Genomic DNA, 27,950 nt, shown 5'->3' with positions numbered 1-27,950 from the left:
AAATCTTTGTATGGACTTAAGCAGGCACCGAAACAATGGTATGAAAAGTTTCATAGTGTGATTGTTTCTCTTGGCTTTGGAGCTAGTGATGCTGATACATGTATCTATGTGAAATTCAATGCTAGCGGTAGTGTTATTATAACACTTTATGTGGATGATTTACTTATCTTTGGCACTTCATTAGATGTTATTGATTCTACTAAAAGCATGCTTAAAACTTCTTTTGAAATGAAAGACATGGGTGAGGTTGATGTCATTCTTGGTTTAAGAGTTTTAAAGACTAGTAAAGGTTATTGTCTTTGTCAAGCTCACTATGTTGAGAAAATTTTAAAGAAGTTTGGTTATTTTGATGTTGAGCCTGCTAGAACACCTTTTGATGCTAGTGTGCACTTAAAAAAGAATTTATGTGAAAGTGTGGATCAAGCTGGTTATGCTAAAATCCTTGGTAGTGTCATGTATCTTATGTGTTCATCTCGTCCTGGCATTGCATATTCTGTTGGGAGATTGAGTAGATATACTCATAATCCCGGTCATGATCATTGGAGTGCATTAGTTCGTTTGCTTAAATATCTTAAAGGTACAGCTGAGTTTGGATTATCTTATTGTGGTTATCCTCCAGTTTTGGAGGGATATTGTGATGCTAATCGGATCTCGAAGAGTAAGGATATACACTCTACCGGTGGTTATGTTTTTACTTTAGCAGAGCATTTGTATCTTGGAGGTCATCCAAGCAAACGTGTATTGCGAGATCTACAATGGAATCAGAATTTATAGCTCTCGAATTGGCTGGTCGAGAAGCAGAATGGTTGAGAAGTTTAGTAGCGGACATTCCTCTTTGGCCAAAGCCCGTGCCATCCGTGCCGCTACATTGTGACTCGTAATCGCCATTCATGTAGCCAAGAATAAGGCTTATAATGGCAAGAGTAGGCATATACGCCTAAGGCATAATATTGTTTGTAACTTGATCAAGTTTGGTGTTATTTCTTTAGATTATGTGAGGTCGGAAAGTAATATTGCCGATCCACTGACAAAGGCCTTAAACAGAAACTAGTTTTAAACCGCTAAAAAGATGGGATTGAGCCCACCTACGTAGTGCTTTTACGATGGATACCCAACTGGATTACCGATTCAATGAGGTCAAACGAAATCGTCGAGCATTGCTTGTATTCTTTTATTTTGATGAATAAAGGAGGTTATTCGGTTTATCCCTTTTTAGCATGTTTGTTTTATCGGGGTTAGGTTGGACAGGTGGTAGTCCTTAATGAGTTCGATATCTCACGGTTTGAGTGGTGTGTGCAGTACACACTTGATGGACTCACTTACGTGATTGTGGAGTGTTGGCCGCCTCCTATGAGAATAGATGTGGGCTATTCTCTAATGCAATCATGAGACAGGGTTTTTCATGGGGCCATAAGTTACTCGAGGGAACTGTTCTCATCTCTATCCTTTTTCGAGTTCAAGACTATGTTCACCTGATTATAGCTTTTCTTATATTTCTTTTGTTTTCTTAAGTTTGGACCAAGTGGGGGATTGTTGGAGTTTTGGTTGCTCCAAAGCTTAAGTAAAACAACACTTATCCCACATTGGAAGAATAGTGGGGGAGTGTTGTATTTATATATGGAAGAGAGTTAACAAGAGTTAACTAGACTATAGTGGGTAGACCATAGTCTCCCCACGCGCGCGCCGCCGCCGCCGTCCGGCCGGCTCGGCTCGTGACACGTGCGCGGTGTGGTGGGGCCCCTTTTTGCTGCTGGTCCGAATTTTCTCCTCGGATTCTTTTTCTATAGCTGTTGAGATTTTATTCCGCAATCAATACAAAATTCATTACACGATTTATGACAATTAATCGCAGAATCAATGGCATTCATTTTTGGACTGTTGGAGGAGCCTCTTGGCTACTATATAAACCTTCTTCCTCCTCAGTTTTACACACACAGAAAAATACAAAATCATCTCCTTCTCTATATCGTCCCTTTTATGCTATCAATATTGAGAACAGTTCCCGCTTCCGTCCTTGGTGTGCAACATTGTGCGGAAGGAGGCGTTAACCCTGGAATCGGTGACCACGGAACCCAAGGAGCACCTGTGTGGGGGTCTAACTGATTTAGGGCAGTGTCTTACACGGCGTCTCGATTAAGGGTCGTTTCGGATCAGCTAAGTTCAATTTCTTTCATAATCAAATACATGTACTTCGTATATCTTACTATATTAATATGTCCATTCTTTGTAAATTCATAATCTAGTAGTTATGTCCTACTCCCTTCGTCCCAGTCAATAATTTATACTTGTTTTGTTGCCCCTCACAAAATAAAGTAAATGTAAATTACTCCCTCTATTCCAGTCAATAGTTTATACTTGCTTTATTTTCGCCTCACAAAATAAAGTAAGTGTAAATATTCACCAAGACAGAAGGAATATCCTTTTAGATATGATCTATCTTAAAAGTATAGATAAAAGAAATGTAAATTAAGATATATATTAGTAGAAAAAGAAAGAAGCTCTTTAACTCCTACTAACACATATTCCCTTTGTCCCAATGAATACACATATTTTCTTTGTCTCAATGAATAGTTTACAATTGCATTTTATGAAGGGGAAATAAAGGAAGTGTAAGCTATTAACTGGGAGGAAGGGAGTAGAAGCTACTCATCTTAAGACCACCTCCCACCAATCTTGGTTAGCTAAACAAAGATTACATATTCCATCACTGACAGATTATCAAAAAAATTTCTAATTACCTTGAGATCGTCATGTATTAAACTGAATATTATTTTACATTATCTTATTTAGATTCAAAATTTCATATTACAAATTATCCATAGCTTTATAACTTTCAAGAGGATAGTAATTCTGGGAAATAATACAAAAGAAATAATACTTTCAGTTTGCATTGTGAATATTATGAGTAATCTCATCACCGTTTTTTTTCTTTCAATCCTATATTTGCGTAATAAACCTAACTCAATCCTAATATAGTGAATTCCACCCACAGAAGGTTGAGTTAGATTCTAACTGTGCAAATATAAATGTTAAAACATTACGATAATTTTTTGCATTCAATCTTCATCTCGAAAGTTATATTCTTTTTATATTTATTTTATTTTTGAGATTTTGATAATTAATGTCGGACTCTAAGTTTTGATTTACACGATATCTTTGACGAAAGCATAGTCCCAAAGTTGACGATAAAGATTCTCAAACAAAATTAGACTCATTATCTTTTTCGACCACAAAACCATATCACATCATTATATCAAAATCGCTCGTTTAATAATTGGATTAGTTCGTAACTTACACAAAATAATTCATTTCTTATAAAGGAATGTCATTGAAACTCACTTGAACGCTCAGTACGTAGTTTGATCAACACTATTTCTTCTAAAACAAAAGACCATGATCTCAATTATCACCAAATAATATAACACAAATCATGATAATTGATAAAAGTGTCCATATTGAAACCAAATTCCAGAACATTTGAAAGTTCACACAGTTAATTACAAATCAAATTCGGCTCTCATATCTCTCCTTGAAACACAACGCCTCCTCCCTTATGTCGGATCATCACTTTATTGCTTCTTCCAGGATTCGGCACGACGGCACCAGCCGTAGTGATTGCACTTCGTCAAGGCTCTTAAGTCAGTTACTCCTAATAATGAATATAAAACGCAAACAAAGGTATTATTAAAACAAAGTTTTCGGAGTAGTACTCTTGAGTAGTCTTTCAGCTATTAGTATTGTAATATACCCTGACTTTGAGCTGCATAGAAAAGAAACATTATTAGAAGTCATAAAAAAGCATCATATTTACACTACACATTAGGAGCACATAATAATTATGTCTAAAAACCATGACATGGGGAGAGGGAAAATATCAAGCATTAGGGGAGGAGATGGATAGATACATGGTAAATTTCAGAGTAAAAATTTTGGACGCAGGATATGCTTATATACTGATGGATGCGTAGTATTCTACTAAAACTACACTTTAGCATTTAAAGTCTTGTGAACTTCTATCTTTTCATCTCTACTTTAATTATCTTTTTATTTATACACAATTTATTCAACAAAAAGAAATAGCTAATGAAACCGCTCCAAAAGTTCCTCTTTTAAGTATATATGTTGATGATTAATTGATGCATCTAAACTAGGTGGAGGGGGATCTTTCCCACTCTACACTACTCCCCCCTGTGGAGTAGCTAGTCTATTCAATGCCTCAATAAAAGTATATGGCTCAGTACCACCCTTTGCCCTAAAACCAGTAGTGCTCCCTGTAACACCCCCTCATACCAAGGTACCTTACCAGGACTACCCTAGAATGAAAGGCTGTTACCATCTCGGTTGCCCGAGGTTAGTATATATCAAAAGCAACTGTCCCAAACACATTTATTAAGATACTGTAAATGTAAAAAGGTTACAGAGTTCCAAAAACCAATAAAAGTGAATCCGAATGCTAACAACTACAAAATCATATGCTAAGACTCATGATGGTGACACTACATTTGGCGTGGTGACTCTCCCATGACTGCCCCAAGCTCACCAAATGCAATACCTGTCACAGCCTCCTCACCATCCCCGAATGGATCACCGCAGATTTCATAAAACAACAACGGGGTCAGTACTGCTCAATCAAAATAAGACAAAAGTACAAGGTAACCAGCTGATCATCCTTCATCCCCAGTCTCCCGATTTCACACAGTAACCGACTACACACCGACGTGTGCAACCCTACCAGACTACCCATCGCAACAAGTAATCCTCGCCGCCAGTGGGGGACCGCAGCCAATCCCCGCCTAAATCCCGCTCATCAACGAGCGATAACCCTGTCCCTTAATGTGAAGATCCCCTCCCGTGACGGGTTCCACGGAGGGCGAGCTAGGGCGTGAAGCCACTCCCGCAAGTGACTCCACCATAATCATCACAACACCACAAGATCAGAACCACCACAACAACACCAACACTTCGATGATCAGCAGATACAGTAAACACAAAACAATCACATCTTAATTCAATCAACAGAAACTGAGTAGGGAAACCCTACATTAGCAACAACAGCAATGCAGAGAATCAGGCACTAGAATGGCTCCTCTACGAAGTCGTCGCCTAAAAAACAATCACATAACACAATTACTAATTGCAAAACCCCATTTCCCCCAAATCATGATTAAAGGCAAACCCTAGAATTAACCATCAACAAACATGGGGACAAGGACTTACCAACGAAAGGATGAAGGGTTGAATACGATTGCTAAGATTGTACACACACACACACAGGAGAGATTGGGAGTGATTAGAGCGTCGTACGTTTGATTTGGTTTTGTAAAATGATGTTTAGAAACTGATTATCAAAATTATATAACCTCTAATTACTCCCGAATCAAACCGCTGAAATATTACTCGCCAGACCGGATACTCGGCCGAGTATCCTCTACTCGGTCGAGTATTCATCATACTCGGCTGAGTGTTCTTCGGCAGTAGCCAAACAGACTACATGACCAACACTACTTGATCGAGTAGGCCATACTCGGTCGAGTACCAGCCTATAAAATCCGTAGTATTACAGTATTCCCTCCTTAAAAAGAACTTTGTCCCTGAAGTTCACACTCTACCCAAAACAAACACAATAAAATGACTTCCCGACGCACGTACCAACACAATATACTAATACAAAACATTACAAACCCAACTAACACAACACAAACTAAGACAAGACACGGATGCGACCATCTCCTACCCCCCTAGAAAGACAACGGTTACGTCCCCGTAACCAACCATACCTGATCGAAAAGGTTAGGAAAACGCTCTCGCATAGCCTCCTCTGGTTCCCATGTGGCCTCTTCCACATTGTGATTGGACCAAAGGACCTTGAGTAAAACGGTCTCACCATTCCATGTCTTGCGTACTTTACAGTCTAGGATCTCCTTAGGAACCTCAGCATAAGACAAAGACTCATCAAGCTCGATGTTCTCAACCTCAAGTACATGTGACGGGTCACTCACATACTTCCAGAGTTTTGAAACATGAAAGACATTGTGGACTCTGTCCAAAGCTGGTGGTAAAGCTAACTTGTAGGCTACCTCGCCTATGCGGTCCAAAATCTCTTAAGGACCTATAAAATTCTGGCTTAACTTGCCTTTCTTTCCAAATCTCATCACCCCTCGCATCGGTGACACTTCCAGAAGGACCTTGTCACCTCTGCGAACTCTATGTCTCTGCGGTGCAAGTCGGCATAACTCTTCTGACGATCTTGAGCTGCTCTCATCTTTTGACGAATTACCCAAACTTGCTCAACCATATCCTATACCAGTTGTGGTCCTAGAACCACTGCCTCTGAACTGTCGTCCCAACAAACTGATCTTCGGCACTTCGGGCCATACAAAGCCTCAAAAGGTGCTATCCCGATACTGGTATGGTAACTGTTGTTATACGAAAACTCGATCAGATCAAACCTGTCCTCCCAGCTACCCCCAAACTCCATGGCACATGCCCTCAACATGTCCTCCATGGTATTGATAGTCCTCTCAGTCTGACCATCAGTTGCAGGATAAAAAGTTGTGCTCATCTTCAAGGGAGTACCCATCAACTCCTGTAATTCCTGCCAAAACTTGGATATAAACCTCGCATCACGGTCAGACACTATATCCTTAGGTATGCCATGTAACCAAACCACATGCCTCCTATAACCCAAGGCCAGCTGCATCTTGGACCATATATCTTTCATAGGAACAAAATGAGCTGACTTTGTCAACCGATCAACAATTACCCAGATCATGTTATTACCCTGCTGTGACCTAGGTAACCCAACCACGAAGACCATAGAGATAGACTCCCACTTCCACTCAGGTACCTCCAAAGATTCAATCTTACCTTGTGGTCTCCGCTGCTCACCCTTGACCCTCTGACATGTCAAACACCTAGCCACGAACTCAGCTACATCCCTCTTCATGTTTGGCCACCAGAAAGTCTTCTTAAGGTCTTTATAAATTTATCACCACCTGGGTGAACCGAATAAGGAGTGTAATGAGCCTCTGTCAGGATCACTCTCCTCAAATCCGAATCCTTAGGGACACGTACACCATCTCCCATCAAAACGAACACTCCCATTTGTGTGGATAGAAAACCTGGAAACTGTGCCACTCTCCACTCTAGACTTCACTCTTGGATTTTAGGATCAAAATCTTGCTTACTCTTGATGTTCTCTGATAAGTCCAATTTATATAGAATTTATCTCCTTCTTTTAGTTCTATTTTATTTGACATTATGCACTAACCTTAGTGATTTTAAGCTAATATTGTATTTCTAGTTGCATTTGCACATTCTATCATATTTTGTAGGTACTTAAGCTTTAAGGAGCTTAATTCCACATATTTACAAGCACTAGGATATAAAGCTAAGTTGAAGAGAATAATGGACCAACAATGAAGTAAAGCATGGACTTGCATGGGCAAATGTGGTGGATTAATTTGATAAATGCACAACACAAGTCAAGAAATGAGCCCAAGTAATAAAAATCAAGTGTTAAAGCCCAAGTAGAAGAAGATGGGAGAATGCCTTGGATGCTCATCTTAAGATGCTCTTTGGATGCTAATTGTGCAATTAAGAAGGAGTTGATGGCCAATATGGGATTCTCTAGGGAATTACTCAAGTAATTAAGAGAAAATATTTGGGTTTGACTCCTTGTATTTACCCTAAGTTTCACCCCTCATTTCCTATATAAAGGGTGTAGACTTCAACACACCATTCACATACACAATTTCTCATAATTCTCTCTAAATTTAGTAGTTAGTTTAGGTTAGCTTTTAGTTTAGTTTAGTTTAGATTTACTTTATGTTATTTAAATTTCCTATTTACATTACAAGTTATAAAACAAGTTACATTTACAAGTTATTTATATTACAAGTATTGTTCTTCCATTTTCATTTCCAATTTCAAGGTAATTTCTTATTCATGTTTTCATTTATCATTAATTTAATTTACATTTCCACCATGTTAGAGTAGTATCTTTTGTCTAGGGAATGAAGTGAGCCATGCATAAAAAGTATTTGTAAAATGTTAAATTAGGTTGATATAATATTGTCTAAATTGTTTCTATCACATGTTTGCACCTTAATGTTTAATCTTTGTTTAAAGGCCTTATTCATTGATTAAGTTTGTTCATTCGTTCTAAAAGTCGAGAGGCACGGAATTGAATTAGACTAAGCATGTGTAGTAGGACGACCTAGTCATGGACGAGAGTTTCTCTAGGACCCGGTCTATGGTTGACACTAATGCCGTAAGGTGGGTGTCTCAAAGCCTAAACAATTAACATTTATCAACTCTTATGTTTAATTTAAGCATTTACATAATTTGCATGTATGACCCGACTTCCCTAGACTCCTTTTATCATTTATTTTATTATTTTCTAATCATCAAACCATCCAACAAATCAATCCAAAACGTAATTGACCTAGATAAAATTCACTCCATAACAACTAATTAACAACTCCCGTTTCTTTGTGGTTCGACCCCTAAGTACTAATTTGTTGTCTAGGGTATAAATATTATCTTTGCATAGGTGTGCGATAGCCTATCATTCTCATACAAATCCGGCTCGATCGTCAAATCCCCGATGGCATCCCCTTTCCTTACCATAAAGATCCCCATCTTAGACATCTCATCTCTTAGCTTCAGCAAAGACATGGTTGTACATAGCAAATGAACGCTCTTCCTACTCGGAGCATCTGCAACAACGTTAGCCTTACCCTCGTGATAGATGATCTCCATATTGTAGTCCTCGATCAGCTCCATCCATCATCTATGTCGCAAATTAAGCTCCTTCTGAGTGTAGATACACTTCAGACTCTTATGATCTGAAAACACCTTAAAGGTTGCTCCATAAAGGTAGTGCCTCCAAATCTTAAGATTAAAAACAACTGCACCAAGTTCTAGATCATGAGTAGGGTAGTTCTCCTCATACGCCTTCAGCTGCCTCAAACCATATGCTATATGTAGATACCCAGTATCTGCACCTTCCAAAAACCACCCGATGATGATCGGACTATAACGTGTTTTTGATATGCGTGCGTGGATTGGCTATACATGAGACGGTTTAATGCAATACTCGAATATGAAAAATGATTTCAAAATTTTTCTAACTTCATTTGCATTAAAATAACTCTATTTAGAGTTAAAACCGCCTTCGGACCCAAAACCGACTCAGAAACCCGCAACTCGAGTCAACCTGAGTCAACCCAAATCTCGAATGTCAAAAATAATGCCATGAATGTCTTCATTATGTCATTTCCATTAAAATGACCCTATTTAGAGTCCAAACCGACACCGAGCCAAAAACCGACTCGAAATTCAAATCCCGACTCACACGGGTCAAACCCGAGTCAAAGACACAAAATACCTACCCCAAATATCACCCAAGAGTAAGCTTACACGGCTAATCAAACCTCAATGACCACAAATCACAACCAACAAAACATTGGTTAGAACAAATGCAAAACTCAAATTTGCGAAAGGGACAACACACCCTATTGAGTCACAGGGTGGCTCGCGCCTAAAGCAGGTGCCTGCTTAGTTTCTACGCAAACTCAACCGACCTACCATCCCACATTTCTCTATAAATACCCACCATCACACACCATAAACTTCACGCGATCGTACTCGACTTCCTAAGTCATAAAATCGACACGTGTTTACGACCTACCGATCGTAAACATAAGCCTTACACATATTGTTTGGTATCGTCGCCGTGCATTCGACCGACCCATTCTACCAACTCAACATTAATCAACATGTTTTAATTAACATATTTTCAACTCATTTTCAAAACAAAATCATTTTTTAAGGCACTCTTTTTAAACTTCTTTGATCGCGAGTAGTCACAACGAGAAAACCGTCTCTAAAGTCGTCTACCACGCAAACATCAAAATACGTAAGTTTGAGGGTGTAAACAACTCTCATTTATTTCATGTCTTTACTGTTTTCATAACTTTATGAACATGAACAATGCATAACACGGTTCAAATATAGGTTAGACGAGCCAAAACTGAGTTTTGGCCCGAGACAGAAGCTCCTTGCTATGCAAGGGAGCTCGCGCCTCTTGTCGGTCTCGGGTCAGACTCATCCGTGTTTGAGTTCGTCTTTCCTTCAACACTTTCTTTTATTCTTACTTCTTTCCTTTTACGGTTTTTACCATTTCAAATGTTTTAATTCATTTTTATGATAAACATATTTTGACCATTACAAAAATCATCCTTGGTTCTTTATACCATGACGGTTTATTCCGTGACCCGATGATATTATTGGTTGATTACATTTTAATGGGTATTTTAACACCCTTTTATTTTATTTAGCATTTTTTCTCATTTGTTTACATTTGTAAACATATTAGTCATAATTCATAATCATCCTTGGTTCTTTATACCATGTCGGTTTAATCCGAGTACGATGACAAACTCGACTAATTACAAAGAAATGAACTTAACATGATTAGTTCAAATCAAATATTTTACATTTTTACTTGTAAACTATGCTTTTCAAACATGCAAATCCGACAACGAATATTACTAACACAATAGTAATTATCGAGTCATGCAAATCATATTTGCAAATCTTTCATCATAAATACGGTTTTAAATAACCTTTTCAAAAACCAGGAGACGCCCTCTTGGCTCGCCTATGGCTCGCGCCCCAAGTGGCCGCCTGTTTTCATACTTTAAAACCTGGGCAGAGCCCCTTCTATCGCCAATAGGCTCACGCCCCAAGGGGGCTACCTGGCACTGTTTTGTCTCGTTTTTAGCACTTGTCTAGGACGATCCCGACTACGGTTAACCCGTATACATGACGGATCAGATTGACAAGTTTACGTGTTTTTACACTTTGTCATTTGACATCCTTTTTCAAATAAATGGATCGTGTTAAGCATCATAACCCGAACTTGGTAAATGGATGTTTAATTTCCGTTCTCACATGCAAATCAACCATAAATCCAACTTGACATCTTATACTTGATATTTGGATTAACAAACCGACTTAGAAAGCTCACATGTTAGGTTAAAACTTCTGGATGTGCATTCATGCATTTACACCGTTTTATCAACTCTTGCACTTAAACAACCACGATCGATTAGTAGAGGCCGCTAACGCGGGTGGGATTGGGTGTCCGATTAAAGGGCTTCCAAATACGTACCCTCACCCCTTACTCAGAACCTTTGGATAGTGGATGGCTTTATCCAGGGCGCACGAGAGTCATTTTAGGCATAGAATGCTAAAAGGGGGGGACGATTCCTTATCTTTAGTACCTATGTCAAACACCGCTTTTTGCCCTGCTTGACCTAGGTATAAAGTGGATTCGAACGGGTTCCAGGCATCCCACAAATGCATGGTGGCGACTCCGAACATCTCTACTCGTTTCGAGACCGTTACCGAGACGATACCGACCGATCTAAAGCGATCCGGTCGAAAACATTTTTACGCCGCCGAGCGTGGCTTTCAAAGAGACCTCTGCATGTCCACAGTTTGGCCTGGCGTGCAGGTGGCCCGTGACCGCGGACCGGATTACGGCCCAAATCCGCAGACCGAGACGAGGCCCATGTTCACACTATAACCTTCCCTTCTTGCATCAACACAAAACCCAGACCATTCTTTGCAGCATCGGTATATATTTCAAAGTTCTCACATCCCTCTAGCAAAGCTAGAATAGGAGCTGTGGTCAAACGTTCCTTTAAGGTCTGGAACGCCGTCTCACAACTCTCATCCCAAACAAATCTGGTCTCTTTCCTCATCGAAGCAGTCATAGGTCGTGTTATGGTGGAAAAGTCTTTCACGAACCTCCTATAGTAGCCTGCAAGGCCCAAGAAACTCTAAACCTCAGCAACACTCTTCGGTGACTCCCACTTGGTCACAACCTCAATCTTGCTAGGATCCACGGACACTCCTTTCTTAGATATGACATGACCCAGAAAAGCCACTTCTTCTAACCAGAACTCACACTTTGATTACTTGGCATAAAGCTGGTTCTCTCTCAGAGTCTACAAAACTATCCTCAGATGTTCCTCGTGTTCTTCCTTAGTCTTAGAGTAGACTAAAATGTCATCAATGAAGACAACCACGAACTTATCCAAAAACGGACTGAAAATTCGGTTCATCAAATCCATGAAAGCTGCTGGTGCATTAGTCAAACCAAAAGGCATCACCACGTACTCATAGTGACTATAACGGGACCGGAAAGCTGTCTTTGGAATATCCTTGGTCGGGCTATATTTTTCGGTTACTTGTCGTTAGGAGCACCTAGACCAAAACAATATTTATAACTTCACAAACTACTCTACTATTAGTAAAGAGGTAAGTAAAGGTCGGATACCAAGGGATGGGTATTGATGTGGGATTTTCGATTGCAAGTAGTGGTGTCTAAGGGTGTCACAATTTGGGTTGAGATAAGAAGATCACTAAACTAAATAACAATGTAAATAAACAAGCAAGATGATTAAGATGAGATGTAAATAATTGATTAAAAGCACTAGGGTGTCATGGGTTCATAGGCGATTCATGGGAATTGATCATACAAACATATTCTCAAATTATAAGCAAGCAATTATTGTTGTGATAGGATCGAGTTGGTTTATATCTTACAATCCTAGGAAGGTTTGGGTCCCGGAGCCGAATCGATTAGATTGTACAACACCTACAAGTCGACTTCATCCTCCCTACTCAACTATATGCATGGTCTAATGAGACTCGAGTTGGTTTATGTCTTACAAGTCTCATTGAAAAGGTAAGTGATGGGTAAAAAATACAAGGATTCATAGGCTCGCATTTGACCAAACATAACATGTGCATAAGTTGAGATCACAACAAGCAAGCAAATAAATTATGTGAACATATTAGATTAAGCATGAATCATCCCTCATGTTTGTTTCCCCTAATTCCCCATTAACCCTAGTTAAGGAAACTACTCACTCATTATCAAGTTTAACATGCTAACAAGGTTGTCAATCATATTAACAAAGCAAAACATGACGAATAAATGAAGATGATTAACAATAATTAAATAGGGATTAAGAGAATTATACCTAATGATGATTCTAAAATAATAAGCAAAGAATAATAGAAGTACTTGATGAATGATTGGAAGGTTGTCAATCCTCCAAATAAACCCCAAATAATTTTCAATTACCCAAAATAAATGATGAACAATAGATAAATTAAGGAAATGAGATTTGTATTAATGCCTAATTAAAAGTTGATTACAAGATTAAAGAGAGATTAGAAGAACATAAATTATATTAAGGATTGATGTTAATCTAATTAGTACAATGGGGTATTTATAGTGGCGAATAGGTACATAAATTAGGGTTACCAAGGGCTTAAATGACAATTAAGACCCTTAAGAAAAGTTGAGGAAATGCTCCTCTCGAAGAAAGATACGAGGCTCCTTTTTGCTAGTCTTTCAGAAATATGTGCATCCCGAGTAGAACAAGGAGAAGGCATGCTGTACTGGATGACAATCCGAGCGGCCAAGGGGTCGGGACGAGCGGGTTATGGGGGTTGGACGAGCGGACTGGAAGGTGGGACGCTCTGATTGTGGAGGTGTTGGACGAGCGGGCTGGCTGGAGGGACGCTTGGATTGTGGAGGTTGGACGAGTGTCCCGATGCTGCGATGGGCAGATTCTAGTTCAGCAAGCTTTTTCTTCTTTTCTTCTTTTCTTCTTCCAACAATCCTCAAGGATCTTGTCGGAGATGCAAGGATCTTCTTCATCATTGCCCATCTACTACATTATTTACATAGGCCTTCTAGTCTTGTCTTCACTTTGATGCTTGGTCATTAGATTCGATCAATTTAGCTCCATTTTGCCATTAAAATGCAAGGTTTGCACTCCTCTCCTACCAAGGAAAAAAAAACCTCAAAGAATATGCAAAACAAAGGACTAAAGATAGTAAATGACCCAATTATGCACTAAAAAGTATAGGAACGAGGCTAATTCGGGGACTAAATATGCTCAAATATTGGTCACATCAAATATCCCCAAACCGAACCTTTGCTCGTCCCAAGTAAAGAGGTGACAAAAACTAGGACCCTTATTTAAACTATCCTACTAATATAACCGATATGAGACAATTAGCGGGTCTCACTCCGCCCCTTCAACTCACAACAAGACAACCATGAGGTAGGATGCCTTCTTGCAAGGCATGGTGGGGCTTGCCAAAATGGCGATACATCCAAGCATTAAGCACACAAAACAAGTAATGGATGCATCTACAAAAGAATAGCCACTTTCCTCATCTAAGTGGCGGAAATTAGCTAAAGGGGAAGCAATTCAAGGGTACACACTCCATTATAGATATGGTTTCTTGAAACTACTAAGCCTAGAAGGATACCAATAAATCACCTCCAAGTTGTGTCAAGCTAGGGTACCTTTGTCCTCAATCGTTAAATGCTTTCGTCAAGAGTAGACTCCCTATGGTGTTAGAAACACTGGAGGATCGCGGAATTCCCCTTCTTGCCTAGACAAGAAGAAGGGTCGTCCCCTCTCTACCATGCACAAAAGTGGATACGATGGAAAAGGGATCAATTGTATTTGAGTTTCTTTTTGGGAGTTTGCTTTTGTTGTTGTTTTTTCCCCCAATTTCTTGTGGCATATAACATTTGAGAACACTTTCTTTTTGCCATTTCTTTTGATGTTTGGCATTTCAATACTTGACAATTTCAACTTTTCTTTGCATTTCATTTTGAACATTTTCAAAGTCACCCCATTTGTAAAGAGGGTGCTTACATTTGAAGCTTTAGGAGTCTATTTTTGTTAGTCCTCTTTTTTTTTGATGCAATTGCAAACTTTTTCATTTCTTTTCATTTCTTGAACTCAAATTTTGAACAATTTTTGTGCCCATTCCCTTTTTGATGACAAAATGTGGTAGAGCATGGATGAGGGTTGCATGGTTTCAAGGGTTACCTTGGAATAAACGGTAGCCAAGGAGTTATCACACCACAAGGTACTCTTGACTAGGCCTTAATCCATGGGTCAAAGGATACTAGTATGACACATACTAGGGTGTTTTATAAGTATTCTAACGAGCAAACTCTTAAGAAGAAAAAGCATCTACAAGGGCCTATATACACTTGTCAAGCTTCCCAAATAGACGGTTTCACAAAAAAAAATTCCTAAGTGCAACTATATGCCATGATGCAACTAACAAATATACATCCTAATGCATATGCTTCTGCCAACTAATATGTCAAATAATCTAAATGCAATCCTAAATTCACATTGTTTATACCGCATCAATCAAAATAAAGCCACATAGTCATTAACATAAAGAGGAAAAAGGAGATTGGAAAGATCATACCATGCGGTCTTCAATATCTTCATTTCTCGGATGTGGCGTAGTCAATCAATGTGAACAAGGATGAACAAAAACAATATATACAAGACTACACTACAAAGGAAATGCACTTGTTTTTGGGTTTTTCAATTTTCTTTTATTTGTTTTTTTTTATGAAATTAAAGGACATATTTTTGTATTTGTTTCCAAAATTTTAAAATTTTTCTTTTTTTTTTTTTATTTAAAAAAAGGTCAAGTTAGAATTTCCTATCCCCACACTAGTATGGGCATTGTCCTCAATGGCCAATACGATAGGAAATTATGCAATTTATATGAATATTCATGATTTCTAAGCTAAATGCAAATGATATATAAACAAGAGTGAATGCAAACTAAGCTATGCTATATGATGCATGGTTTTTTTTATGGTGGAGAGCATAATTTAGATTAGCTCCCAATGCATATGCATAAACTTCCCCAAACCAAAATAGACACTATTTCTAATGTCAAAAATTTTGGGGGAGTTCATGCACATAAAATGAAATGTATGAAACTACAAATTGTCATTTTGGATTTTGAAAGTTGGAACAATAAAAATGAACACCTTAATGAAGCCAAAGTGTTAGTCCTCTAATGTTACTAGGACTCCACAAAATGATCAAGATAAAATAAAAACAAGAGAAGTAGACAAACCATAAAGGAGGTGTAAAAATGTAGGAGCCTCCAAAAGTTTGCTAGTCCTCACCCATCCTGTCACCATCATCATCTTCTTCCTCACTTGAGGCATCATCAACCTCCATGGATGTGGAGTCATGTCTACTCTCACTTTCACTTTCTTGTTCTTCCTCACTTTCCTCTTCTTCTTGAACTTCTTCATCTTCACCTTCTTGGTCACCACTCTCATCAACAACCATCTCCTCTCCACCCGGTCTACCACCACTAGAAGTGCTAGGAAAGAATACCTCCCTATCCGCCCAACTAGGCAAAGGACAAGATGGATCGAGAAATCCTTGCCTAGCAAGATGTAGGAGGGGCGGATATTGGGCCTTGTAAGCATCAACTCTATCATTATAAGCTTGTTTATGCATTTCCTTCATTAGTAGAGTCAAGTAATCATTTCTCGCCTTGGCATTTTCAGGGTTGAACTCGTGGTATTCAAATGGATAAGGTGATAATGGAGGAGGTGGGCTCGGCAACTTCTTCCCCTTAGTGTTGAATGATGTATTCGGTCTCTTCGGAGAGTGGGAGAAGGTAATTCGGTCTATGAACATTCAAGCGGCAAATTTTGCTAGGCAATGTGAAGGATCTAGCTTCATTCGTCAACCACCCAAATTTATTATCAAGAGTATCATTCTTGACCCATTTGAACTTTAGAATCATGGTGGGCAAATCGATAAGATGGCCTCCTTTTACCGGTGCATAAGTGTTGTTCTTGTTGAAATCCCGGTTAAAATGCTTAGCCAAATAGGTAACTAATCCTCCATTGGCAATAAAGGCCATGCCTTCTTTGCCACAATCAACATTAAGCCATCGATCAACCAAAAGTCGTAAAGCATTGTATGGCTTGGTAAATTCTCTCCCAATGTTCAAAGCCGACTCAAGAAGGATAAAATCAAGTTTTTTTTTGGGGAAATGTAAGTGTTATATTAAAGCCCAACCAAACAATTTGTCACTAGGGATATGCATCCCTAGTCTATTACATTCTTTGTTCTAGCCGTGTTAACCAGGCCTGAACTCTCCAATCCCTATGCTCTAGTCTACGACATTTCAACTGCATACTAAATGACCCCTTCACCTGCTTTATAATAACAGCAGGGAGAGGTAGAACATGCTCAATTCGACTCCTATTCCTAGCAAACCAGATTCCATACATAAGACTTGCTAGTCCAGCTGCAATACACTGCTTCATAAATAAAGATCTGCATCTGTAGCCTATCCACCACTGAATAACTCCCTGGTCAGGAATGAAGCAATCAAGCCATGCTGCCAGAAGCTGCTTGCATTTCTGACTATAAGGGCAAATGAAGAACAAATGATCAATGGACTCCTCTGCATTACCACACAAAAAACAACTATTGGCCTGTATGATCTTCATCTTGAGTAGCCAGTCTTGGGTGAGTAATTTGTTCTGAGCAATCAGCCAGACATGAAAAGAATGTTTTGGAAGCAACATTATATTCTGAATCCATGGATACCAAGGGACATCAGCAACCTCATCATCTAACCAAGAGTATCCCATCTGGGTAGAATAGTCCTGATCAAGATCCCTCCAAGCATCATTAAAAAGTAGAGGTTTGAATCTATTCTTAACCTGACAAATACGCTTCCAGGCCCAACTGGAACAGCTAGAAGGCTCATAATCCTTCAAGATTCTATCCTTGATATAAATGGCATGCACCCACCTCACCCATAAATGGTCAGCCTTCTTTTCCACCCATCAAACATATTTAGCAATAAGAGCTAGGTTCCAAGTATGCAAATTTTTTAAGCCAAGACCCCCTTTCCTTCTTGGTTGACAGATTTGTTTCCAAGACACCAGGTAAGGTCTCTCACTTCTATCATTCCCATACCACAAGAATGCTCTGCAAATTGATTCAATTTTCTTCATAACAGTCTTTGGAATAATGAATACCCTTGCCCAATAGCTATGTAATGTACTAAAACTGAAGAAATAAGTACTACTCTCCCAGCATAGGAGAGTTTCCTAGCCCCTAATCTTTGTATCCTCTTAGTTACCCTATCCACCAGACACTGGAAATCCAGGATTCCCAACCTCTTATGCATAATTTTTACCCCCAAATACTTAAAAGGAATGGTTGCCTTTCTCTTACTTGAAGCCTTCTCAATCGCCTGCACAACACTATCAGTAACCCCATTACAATAAAAATTGGACTTATCCTTATTCATTTGAAGGCCATAGGCAAGAGAGAAGGTGCTAAAGGCTCTAAGCAGTAAAGTAACAGACTCCAAGTCCCCCCTGCTAAACATTAGCAGATCATCAGCAAAACATAAATGGTTCATGTAGAGTCTAGCACACAAGGGATGGAATTTGAAACCATGACATTTAGGAATGGCTCCAAGCAGCCTACTCAAATACTCCAAACAAATCGTAAAGAGCAAAGGGGATAATGGGTCCCCTTGCCTTAAACCCCTTCAACCTTTGAAAAACCCAAACACTTCACCATTCAGTGACAAAGAGTAGGAGGGAGAGAACACACACTGCATAAGAAGATTGATGGTAGTGTCAGGGAAATTAAGATACCTTAACATTTCATTCAGATAACTCCATTCAATGAAGTCATACGCTTTTTGAAAATCAATCTTCATCATGAGCCTAGGAGAACATTTTTTCCTTTTATATAGCTTAATGAGGTCTTGGCATATTAAAATGTTACCCACAATGTCTCTGCCAGCAATAAATGCACTTTGAGAAGGGTGGATAATATCAGGGAGAATGCTACTAAGTCTGGAACACACCACTTTAGTCATACACTTATAAACTGTATTGCAGCAGGCAATTGGCCTGAACAGCATGATAGTGTCAGGCACATCCACTTTAGGTAGCAAAGTAAGGATGGTATTATTGGCTTCCTTCAAAATATTTCCATTACTTATCATGTTCCTTACAGCAGCACAAACATCCTTGCCTACTATAGCCCATGAGTCTTTAAAAAATTGACTACTATGATAAAATCAAGTTTGGTAAGATGGTTTGTGATATTTCTAGCAATCAAAGTATTCCCAATGACCTTATGTCATACTCTAATGCCCGAATGGTGGACTAAGAGAGCACCACACTCATGATAAGATACGAATTTCTTTCCGAAAATGGCCATCCAAAGAGGAGCGGGGTCATACTTGGTAGGCATCTTTGTAAATTTCGCACTATCACTAAGGCCAAATATCTTACCCAATTCGTCATAAGATAATTATCTATCAACATTTTCAAGATGAAACTCGATAATGGTTCGGATCTCCACCTTTGTGACTTTCAAAGAGCTCAAAAACTCTAAGGTGAGGGAGGAGTATGTCAATTCTTGCATTGTAAACAATTTACTCAACCCCATAGACTCGAAAAAGGTCTTAGTTTGCTCAAGGACACCCGATTTTGACAATGCATCTTCACATATGAACTTAGTGTGGGTTAATATCCGTATACTACCCCTTAAATTGCAGGACTATAACGTAAAATTTACATGCAATTTATAGTCATAAAACGATAAAACAATAGAAACGATAAGTGTATAGAAATCAACCTCGGGTCCTTTTAATTGCGGCGTAAAGATCAGAAATCTAAGCAGATTCCCTCCTAATCGTTGCACCCAAGACTTTGTCCGAGATATGCCCTTGTGCTAGAACAGTGTTCTCCGATTGCCTTGCAATATAGGGAGAACTGATGTGAGTTTTTTTCGAGATGAGAGATCTCAGGTTTCAGAGAAAAGCTTGATCTCCAAAACCCTAGTTTTTCTGTAAATGAAAATCGCTAGGTCAAAAGGAGAGGGAGCCTCTCCTTTTGTTGCCTCGGTCCGCGGGTCAAGAGAGGAGGGAGTGGGCTTTCCACTTTCTCCTCATTTGACTAGTGATCCGATGATCCGACCCGTCTCGCTTAAAATGTATATGACGCGGTTTATATTATAAACTGTTATCGGTTATCGGAAATTAAGGCATCGGCTAATAATACGGGTTAGCTGAATTATTAATTCGTGTCCGACAAAAACAGTATTGTATAATTATTTTAATATACATTTAATTAAATATAAATCACGTATATTTAATTTCACGAATTAACTGGTTAATTCGCCTTAGCCCATGATATTTAATCCGTATTAAATATAATATCTCAACATCACATATTTGACTAATTACTAGTCAAATAACTCGGACTAATTGGTTAGTCAATTTTGGCATCTACATGACAGTATTTTCATACCGTCACATCTCTCGAACGTATCCTATAGGTGTGACTTTTAGGGACGATTGATCACCGCCATCCGTATGACAATAACGTCAAACTTATCTAGCAAGCCAACCGTTATTGATAAACGTGGATCAACGGATAATAATACCAAAGTATGCCCTTTGATCCTTTTAGAGGTTTATAAGTCCTTGCACTAACTGTTAAGGACACCAACCCCAACAAGCTCCCACTTGTCCGTACAAGTGTATGTGCAATGACGTTATCCGCACTAACCGGAGGACACAAGCTCCAACAAACTCCCACTTGTCCGAACAAGTGTAGGTGCGATAACCGATTCTCATATTCATTTAAAATCTCTCCCACTCAATGTAAAACAATTTGCAGATCCGGATCCACAAAGGTCGTATTTTACAATCGATCCGTATCTAGAGTGGTTTCCCCGACTAGAGAGTAACTTAACCGATAAAACGAATCCGTATCCGAGCATGGCCATGCATTTCGATTCTGACTCCTCGAGTGGCCCCGAGAAATATCGAGTACCGATAAAGGCTGAATATTTCCTTCAACTCGACTCCTTCCGATCTAAGCACAACATGAAATGACCAAGAAAAAATCTACTTGGCCCCCAGTTACGGATGACCGTGAGAAAGAAACCAAAGTCACCCAAAATCGGCCGTAGTCTCAAGAGACAGTCGATAGTCAAAGAATCGACTCTTAGGATCACCATGGAAGTCCTATCCACGACCGGGCAACGAATGTTATAAAACATTTAGGACTCCACGTCGATGTCACAATTGTGTCCTACGAAATATCCGTATAAATCGCCTCTCGTGATTGGTCGGTCAACCTGTTGACTTATGGCTCGTTGAACCCACCATCAACCAACGTCACAGAATAATTGCCGAGTTATCGCTCATGTGGGCAATTAAGGACTAACAAGATATGATGTTTGTTCAGTTCACTTTGTGGTGTTCAAAATTGTCGTACAATTCCACATGAAAAACAAAATATTTATATAAAATATCAAAACGATGATGTCGTATAGAGTACAAAGGAGAATGAATCTGATCCATAAAAGAGTACTACAACTCAGTAACACGTTTGATTCCCATGGAATTTACGTGCCCTTCATGCTTATCTTGTCGTAATGCTTTAGTGAGAGGATCTGCTATGTTATCATCTCTAGCAATCTTTTCTATCACTACTATCTTTTGCTCCACGTAATCCCGGATTAGATGAGCTTTCCGTTGTACATGTCTAGACTTGTTGCTAGACTTTGGCTCCTTAGCTTGGAAGATGGCACCACTATTGTCGCAATAGATGGTGATCGGGTCATTCGAACTAGGCACTACAGAGAGCCCATGTAAGAATTGACGCATCCATATCGCTTCCTTTGTTGCTTCGGACGCGGCATAGTACTCGGACTCGGTCGTAGAATCTCTGTAACAGATTTGTTTCGAACTCTTCCGGTGATCAGCGCCATTAAGAGTAAAAACGAATCCCGACCGAGATTTCGAGTCATCACGATCCGTTTGGAAGCTAGCATCTCGTAACAGAACCAGATTGCGCATAGCGTTTGAGAGCCTCCATAAGTCAATGCCCAATCTTTAGTCCTCCGTAGGTACTTAAGAATGTTCTTGACACCAACCAATGTGGTTCACCTGGTTCTTTGTTGGAATCGACTTGTCATACTCAATGCATATGCCACGTCCGGACGTGTGCATATCATGGCATACATGATTGATCCTATTGCCGAAGCATAAGGAATCCGTGTCATGCGCTCTTTCTCTTCCGGTGTCTCTGGTGCCCGAGACTTGCTCAAATGCACCCCCGGGGACATGGGAAGGAACCCTTCTTGGAGTTAGTCATGCTGAATCTCTCTAGGACTTTGTCTATGTAAGACTCTCGATCGAGAGATAACATCCGTCGTGATCTATCTCGATAGATACGGATGCCAAGAATTCTCGTGCCTCTCCCGGATCTTTCATCCGGAAATGGTTCTTCAACCATACTTTCACCGAAGTTAAGAGAGGTATGTCATTCCCAATCGGGAGTATGTCGTCAACATACAATATTAGGAAGACAATCTTGCTCCCACTCGACTTGATATATAGACATGGTTCCTCGACGGATCGAGTAAATCCATTTTCTTTTATCACTTGGTCGAAGCGATGATTCCAACTCCTTGATGCTTGCTTAAGTCCATAAATGGAACGCTTAAGCTTGCACACTTTCTTAGGATTTTTAGGATCGATGAAACCTTCGGGTTGTACCATGTACAACTCTTCCTCCAAAAAGCCGTTTAAGAAGGCGGTTTTCACATCCATTTGCCAAATTTCATAGTCATGAAAAGCGGCGATCGCTAAGATAATCCGAATGGAACGCAAGATGACTACGGGTGCAAAAATCTCATCGTAGTGCAAACCTGGCACTTGGGTGAAACCTTTAGCAACTAGTCGTGCTTTGTAGATATCTTGCTGACCTTCCACAGAATGCTTTATCTTGTAAAGCCATTTGCATTGAAGGGGACGAACCTTAGCAGGTAAGTCAACAAGATCCCACACGTTGTTCTCATACATGGAGTCCATCTCGGATTGCATGGCCTCAAGCCATAGCTTTGAGTCGAATGGTCATGGCACCTTTATAGGTTGCGGGTTCACTACTCGTTAAGAGTAGAACGTCATCTATGTCATGTTCCTCGACCATACCGATGTATCTGTCCGGAGGAATAGAGACTCTTCCCGACCTCCTAGGTTCCTCAGAATATTCACCGCAGTAGGGATTGAAGGAATTGGTTCCTCCAATGGTTGCTCGGTGTTTGGTTCTGGAATCTCCGACAGTTCGAAGGTTCTATCACTCTTTGCATTCTCGAGAAATTCCTTCTCTCAGAATGTCGCACTAGCCGCAACAAAAACACGTTGTTCGGTTGGCGAATAGAAGTAATGACCACGTGTTCCTTTAGGATAACCTATAAAGTATGTCTTGACCGATCGCGGGCCGAGCTTATCCTCGTGTCACCACTTGACATAAGCCTCGCAGCCCCAAACCCGTATAAAGGACAAGTTAGGGACCGTTCCCTTCCATAGTTCATATGGAGTCTTGTCAACAGCTTTAGACGGACTTCGGTTAAGTATTAGAGCGGCTGACATAAGAGCATAACCCCACAATGAATCAGGTAAAACCGTGTGACTCATCATGGATCGAACCATATCAAGTAGTGTTCGATTTCTCCGTTCGGACACACCATTCAACCGAGGTGTTCGGTGGAGTTAATCGTAGGGCAATCCCACAGTCCTTCGGTGTTGATCAAACTCGTGAGAAAGATACTCGCCACCACGATCCGAACGCAGTGTTTTTATCTTTCTACCCAATAGGTTTCGCACCCTATTTTGGTATTCCTTGAATTTCTCAAAGGATTCACTTTTGTGCTTCATTAAGTAGACATAGCCATATCTACTCAAATCGTCCGTGAAAGTGATGAAATATCTATAGCCTTCTCGTGCGGTGATTGACATAGGACCACATACATCCGTGTGTATGAGCCCTAATAGGTCAGCAGCGCGCATTCCAACACCTTTGAAGGAAATACGAGTCATTTTACCGATGAGACATGATTCACACGTGCCAAATGATTGAAAATCAAAGGCCGAGATAGCTCCATGTTTGATGAGCCGTTTTACGCGTTTCTCATTAATGTGTCCCATGCGGCAGTGCCATAGATATGTTTGATCTTTGTCACCAACCTTTAACCTTTTATTCATTACGTGTAATATTTCCGAGGTCTGATCTAAAACATAAATTCCGTTCATGGAAACTGCCTTGCCATAAATCATATTGTGTAATGAGAAAATGCAAGCATTGTTTTCTATTACAAATGAAAAACCAAGTTTATCAAGCGCAGAAACTGAAATAATGTTTTTGGAAAGACTAGGTACATAATAGCAGTCATATAATGACAACTCAAATCCGCTTGGAAGCTGGATCACATATGTCCCCTTGGAGATGGCAGCTACTCTTGCTCCATTTCCAACACGCAGGTCCACCTCACCCTTTACGAGGGGTTCGATGTTTTGAGCCCCCGCACATGATTACACAGATGAGAACCACAACCAGGATCAAGTACCCAAGTTCCGAAACTTGCGTGGTTAATCTCAATCATATGAATAAAAGTAGAAGAGAGAGAAGACATACCAACGGGTTTAACACGACCTGCCTTTAAGTCCTCATGATAAACAGGACATGTGCGTCTCCAATGCCCGGTCTTGTGGCAATGATGGCATTCCATGTTTTCACTCTTGCTCTTTGTCATGCCCGATGAGTTACTTGCCTCACCAGGATCACTCTTCCCCGAACCCGACTTCTTGAACTTCGCCTTACCTCTTTGTTAGGTTTGCCGGAGCTTTGCCCTTACCTTTCCCTTTGTTTGACACAACGAGGACATCCCTGTTTGAACTCCCACCGCACTTCATGTCCTTCTCGGTCTGTACGAGGAGGGAGTGCAGTTCATGGGGAGTTTTCTTCAAATCATTCATATAGTAATTCGCTCTGAATTGCGAATAACCATCGTGGAGTGAATGAAGAATACGGTCGATAACAATATTCTCGCTGATGTTACAGTTAAAGGTCTCCAGCTTCTCGACATTCTCAATCATGCTGAGAATGTGTGGGCTAACCGGTTGGCCCTTCTGGAGTCTCGCATCAAAGAAGCGAGTGGTATGCTCATAGGTCACGATTCTCGGTGCTTTCGAGAATTCCTTAGTGAGCGTGGTGAAAATCTTGTTTGCACCTTGGGCTATGAAGCGTTTCTGCAAATTGGGTTCCATTGCAAAAATGAGCACGTTTTTAATCGCACCCGCTTCCATGACGAAATCGTTATAAGTAGCGATCTCGTTAGCTCACCGTGGGAACGGGTGTGGCGGCATGGGCTCAAGTAGATATTTGAGCTTTCCGTCGCCAGGCGGCAGCATTCCGTAATGTCGCCTCCCGGTCCGCGGTTGGATCCATCATTTTTCAGTCGAGTAGACTGATTCATCTGATTCATGAAGATCCTAAGCCAGGACTCACGGTCCAATGTGGCACTTGGCATTGGGTTATCACTTGAACCAGCCATTTGATGTTTAGCAGTTTAAAACGTGATCTACACTGAAAAAGAAAGAAAAACAAAACGAAAAAAACAACTCATCGAGGTGATTTAAGTCTATTTTAAAATCCATTTTAAACATGTAGACTCTCGCACTTGCATAATTGATCTCCCTCAAGAATGATACAAGTGATCCCAAGACTCAATTTCAGTAAATTGATAAGCCAACTGTTTAGCTAATTCTTCCGGAAGAACTCTTGGTCGATAGATTTCCGTAAATCCTATCTATAGTCCACTATGATCACAGGATCGTACGAGTGACCATAGTGTTGAGATAAAATAGGTCAATCGGTTCCAACTTACCCGACGTAGAAGGGGTCATAGTATGCCTACCGACGAAGAAGGGACTCATTGGAGTTTGACCTATAAAGACCGTTCTCAATTTTGGTTTATACGAGGAAGATCCCATCAACAAAATTATAATTCATTTTAAGTGAACGAATAACTAGCGTCTGTCGTGAATGAATTTATTTGGATGATGGCTTAAAACGTGTGACATGAGAATGTCAATGAAAACTAACTCGTGACCTCTATATGTGTCAGTTTTCATGCAATAAATTAGGTGGTTTGGTTTTTAGGCGGAATATGATGCATATTATCGTTGCGAAAAATAAATAAATGAATGCAAAAACGTAAATAAAAATGTCCTAGTGTGGCCTATCCTAGTAAGAGAACATAATACAACTTTGGAATCCACCGTTGGACCCGAAAAGCTTGTCTTGATGTTCCATCTTGATCCAAGTAGCGGGAGTGAGCATCCGGTCTCCATCTTTGGTCTTCTCAAAAATTACAATTAAAATTACAAATATAAACCTATTTACATTCTAATTAAAACTGTAATTACAAGTGAAAAATCCAAAACGGAGATACAAGATCTCAAAATACAACCAAGACCGTGTTCCATCATTACGGTAACACGTTCTACTAAGGCCACACTAAGTTACAATCGCTTGTAAAATTAAATACGTAATTAAAAGGCATTCACGGCATTCAACAAAACGATAAATAAAAATGCATCAACTAAAACAAATTCATTCGTGACATAATTCTGTAATTATGTTAAATTTATCCAAACCACCTTTTAATGATTAAAATTCGTGTGATAAAACCGCTTCTATCATTTAATTTTAATCTATTATAATCCGTCATTTTAAAGACACTTTAAAACAACTATATGGTACGTGAGTGAACCGATTCACTATTAAGCGAGTGTACTATATCCGGATAAAGTACATATTAAAGCCAAAGGAAAATTTAAATCAAAAGAAACAAATTTTCAAAGCTGTTAAAGACGAAATCCCTCGATCCAGGGACATAAGTGCTCGATCGAGGAACTACAGGGCTCGATCGACTGAACTGCAAGTCGATCGAGGGGTATGCTAATCAGGAGGTGCTCGATCGACTAAACTGGTGGTCGATCGAATACCTATATCAGCAACACTACTCGATCGAGTACGAGGACAACTCGATCGAGCAGCAGGGTTTAGAAAGGGGGTCGATCGAGTACAACAGGGACTCGATCGAGAAAAGGTTTTTGACACAGGGTCGATCGAGTACATCAGGGACTCGATCGAACAAAAACAAGCAGAAAAAACACTCGATCGATTGAAACTTTATTCGATCAAGTACAAAAATTTCTGAAAAATCCCAAACCCTCGTGAAAACTGATTTCGAGACAAAATCAATTGCAAATATGATCAAAAACGCATTAAAACAAATTTGACAATTGACAAAAACTTGACATGTTGCTATAATCTCTGTATAAAACAACAACATGTAAAAACAACATGAAATTTGAAGCAAAACAGCCGTGTAAAACATGACACGGTTTGGATTTCGAGACAAAACAACAGCAAGAGCAACCGTGTAAACAAGACACGGTTCCCAAAGCAACCAAAAACGCAGCAAACTTAAAAAAATTCCTGCCGAGTTAAAAGGATGGCTGCCGAGACAAAATTTTTAACCAAAATACATCGTTTCAACAACGTTTTATGAAAAACACATGAAAAATTCACGTGGCCTCGCTCTGATACCACTTGTGGGTTAATATCCGTATACTACCCCTTAAATTGCAGGACTATAACGTAAAATTTACATGCAATTTATAGTCATAAAACGATAAAACAATAGAAACGATAAGTGTATAGAAATCAACCTCGGGTCCTTTTAATTGCGGCGTAAAGATCAGAAATCTAAGCAGATTCCCTCCTAATCGTTGCACCCAAGACTTTGTCCGAGATATGCCCTTGTGCTAGAACAGTGTTCTCCGATTGCCTTGCAATATAGGGAGAACTGATGTGAGTTTTTTTCGAGATGAGAGATCTCAGGTTTCAGAGAAAAGCTTGATCTCCAAAACCCTAGTTTTTCTGTAAATGAAAATCGCTAGGTCAAAAGGAGAGGGAGCCTCTCCTTTTGTTGCCTCGGTCCGCGGGTCAAGAGAGGAGGGAGTGGGCTTTCCACTTTCTCCTCATTTGACTAGTGATCCGATGATCCGACCCGTCTCGCTTAAAATGTATATGACGCGGTTTATATTATAAACTGTTATCGGTTATCGGAAATTAAGGCATCGGCTAATAATACGGG

At 39.8% G+C, this 27,950-nt stretch overlaps 1 long non-coding RNA gene across 1 annotated transcript; it reads right to left on the bottom strand.

Annotated features, from left to right (window-relative positions):
* Positions 1 to 3,431: 3,431 nt before the first annotated feature.
* On the bottom strand, positions 3,432 to 4,114 carry LOC141598386 (uncharacterized). The gene is made up of 2 exons (XR_012523475.1): positions 3,711 to 4,114; positions 3,432 to 3,620 (listed from the first exon to the last, which is right to left on the bottom strand). It is a non-coding gene; the product is annotated as an uncharacterized LOC141598386 (long non-coding RNA).
* Positions 4,115 to 27,950: the final 23,836 nt, after the last annotated feature.

This window comes from Silene latifolia, chromosome 9, assembly GCF_048544455.1.
Source record: "Silene latifolia isolate original U9 population chromosome 9, ASM4854445v1, whole genome shotgun sequence".
In the NCBI taxonomy this organism is placed as follows: domain Eukaryota; kingdom Viridiplantae; phylum Streptophyta; class Magnoliopsida; order Caryophyllales; family Caryophyllaceae; genus Silene; species Silene latifolia.
Note: the sequence above shows the minus strand (reverse complement) of the source record. Positions and strands in the feature narration are given on the sequence as shown.